Source organism: Euprymna scolopes, chromosome 37 (assembly GCF_053919585.1).
Source record: "Euprymna scolopes isolate OS-2025 chromosome 37, ASM5391958v1, whole genome shotgun sequence".
NCBI lineage: Eukaryota > Metazoa > Mollusca > Cephalopoda > Sepiida > Sepiolidae > Euprymna > Euprymna scolopes.
In genome coordinates, this window is record NC_136518.1 from 37894965 (window position 1) to 37898271 (window position 3307).

Consider the following 3307-nt stretch of genomic DNA (forward strand, 5'->3'; position numbering starts at 1 on the left):
ACACATTAAGTATTTCGTCAGGAATATGAGTACATCATTTACGATTACGCGGTTTCTAAAGCCGTACGAAATATTTCTTACATGCGGATTAATCTTAATATTAAGTGATATTTTCAGTACGTATATTAATTATAACATAGTGATTAAATTCTCGTTTTTCTAATCAAATATCAATATGAAAGAGGAATTGCAATTCATAGCCTAAAATGAAATGATATCATCATGTAATCATGTTTAATACTAAGCCAATATTTGTGGAGCAAATGTAAGATATCTACATCATTCAAGTAATCTGGCTTTGGAATCTACAGTTACAAGGTTCACGAAGATTTATGGCTGCTTTTAAAAGTGTTGTATAAAAAGAAATGCCCCAATCACTTGCTGAGAACTTCATAAATAATAAAGATTTTGAAAAGATTCTAATCAGTCCTTAAGATACGACGCAGTTTACGTACGTGTCATTTCTCTTATATATTTCATACACTATTTACATAAATAAAACCCTGGAAGTATGTATGTGTTTGTGTCTGATCACCTAACACTAAAACGAACAGGCAATAATACTGATACAGCAAGAATGGATGAACATGTTTAGAATCTTTGTTTGGTTTGGTGAATAAAAAACACACACAGGCTCCTTCAGTCTTTGACAGCCTATGTATACCAACGTAGGGGAGCCTGCACGTAAAATGTTTGTGGCAGGAGGTGTACAATCTCCAACCACACCTCTTCTGAGTCGACATTGTTAAATACCAGCAGCAAGGGAAGGGTATGTACAAGACGATTGGACACAAATGCAGAGTTATACAGAGAGCACATACAGCGCCGAGAATTCCCAAATGGTAACCCATCCAGTACTAACCAGGCTCAACGTTGCTTAACTCCGGTGATCTGATGAGAACCGGTGTATCAACGCGATCACACCATATATGTTTGAATGAATAATGTATGTTTGTTGAATAACGCTTACAGACATATATCAGAAGTTGACACGCAAAATGTTCATTTAAAATTGCCAATATATTTCTGTTACTTTACCGCATGCGCCACTTTATTCATAGCTTGAAGTGGTTTATTTTTAAATCTTTCTCGTCTGTCTGTCTATACCTACAACCATAGGGACCAGGACTTTTGGTTTTCTTACAAGCTTATAGCATTCAAACCATTTTTAAATACTGGAAATATATTATGTACAATATAATATTCAATAAAGTATTGACCTGGAAATAATAAATATGAAATTATCATTAAATAATATATATATATATATATTACCCTCGCTATTAATTTATGGTCTTTTGACCACGTTTTTAAACGATGTTTTCTTCCCCGTTTCCAACGTTAATCTTGAAAAGGATTGGCTGAAAGACGTCTTGATCGTTTTTTTGTCTTACCTCTTATTTATTATCTTTATCTTATATATATATATATATATATATATATATATAGATAGATAGATAGAAAGATAGATATTTATCTGTATATATATACATACATATATATATATATAGCGTGTTTTTTTACTTAATGTGCGATTGCTTTGAATTTTGCGTTTATTATATTTTTTAATTATTTTTCTGTTACTTGACGAGTGTCTAAATTTCTATAATATTTTTCCCACTTTGAATTCTAAAGTAATAGAAAAATGTTCCTATTTAGAAAGAGAGAGATACAGATTAATATATTCAGTGATGCTATCAAGGAAGCGATTAAATTATCGTAGATTTATGTGGGAAAACATTTTGCAAATTGAATTTAAAGCATTTTATATAAAATTATTCAAATATCTCAAATATTTTAACTATTATTGGTAATTTAAGACGACAAGGCAGAATAATCTGCCGAACTGAGATTGCAAAATGAAATTTTGTTTCAGTTATGTCTCGGTATATACCATTTTATACTTTCGTCCAAAAATCGATGTAATAATCCGTGTCCATGTGTTGTAATATAATTCTGTATCCCGCCTCTCATATCGAATACAACTTATTGTATAGGTGGATATGTATATAATTTTTACGTCGAATGAGCGGTTTTCCTGACATGAAATCGAAATATATGCTCTTTTTTTTAGAATACATTAATGATTAGGAGACATTTAGAAATGGGGGTTCTCTGAACTCAACAAAAGAACGTCAAGTTATAAATTAGTCCTTAACAGCTTAGGCGGTTAAAATTTAGACTCTGCTAAATACTGGAGAATTTGAACGTCGTTTAATGTTAGTGGGACTTAAGATAAAAGATGGAATTTAGACAGAAACAGGCAAAAACAAAAAAATGAACATTCGGATGAGAAAATAATGATCATTTACTAAGAATATATTGCTTTAAAAATGAATTCTTTTCACTTTGAGTAAAGTAAATTATACGAAAATCATTGCAAATGTAATACCGTGTATTTTTTTAATAAATCAGAATAATTACAAAGTTCATTGTAAAGATGACTGTACTTATGCATACATAACTTAAGTATAATCTCTGACAGTATGGGACTCGAAGATAACATCGCTTGCCGTGAACGTGCGTCACAAGTAGGGATTCGTCATTATATTACTCCCTGTGTTTGATAATCAAGGTCGAATGTACCCAACATATGTATCCATACTGTATCGTTAGAGGAAAAACTTGGAGCATAGTTTGTTATGCTTATTGAATTACAAAATTATACTAACAAACATAAGTGGATAATACATTGTGAAAACGGTCACATCAAATTACATACAATACGATTGAGTAGCATTAAGCCTAGTTTGTTTTGTTTTAGCGAAAAGAGAAGTCGAATTCCAGTGGTGCGTTGTCAGTGATCACCCAAGTACAAACCATTCTTTATCACTACATCGCCATGAATACAAATCCCTTTTTTATTTTACCGCCGCCAACATAATTATCCATAATACAACTGATTTCTATTTTTAGTCAACAGTCAAAGCGTTGTAATTCTTCAAAATACAGCATATTATAACACATTCAGTAACAATATACCAATCCAAATTCCCTAGTTCCTTTAAACGTTTACAGATCGGATTCGTCAAGTTCAGAGTGGCGACAAATACATGACAGCGTGTCCTATAGACGTCCATGCTAAGGCATCAATTAATCCGTGGTAAAAATGCATTGAGAATAGGGATGACTATGCAGAAATATACACCCCAGAGCACAGAATGCCGCTCGTTTCAACGATGTCACTATTTCATTTTTAAACGTTTTTGCTCTCAAGATTTTATGGTCCTGTTAAAGGGGTTTACAATGTAAACGAAACACGAGAGTAGAGACACAAAATATATTGACCGGAACATACAAACGTAGG

The 3307-nt window shown here is 32.2% G+C and overlaps 1 pseudogene; it reads right to left on the bottom strand.

Moving 5' to 3' along the window:
• Positions 1-814: 814 nt before the first annotated feature.
• On the bottom strand, positions 815-931 carry LOC145261327 (5S ribosomal RNA; annotated as a pseudogene).
• Positions 932-3307: the final 2376 nt, after the last annotated feature.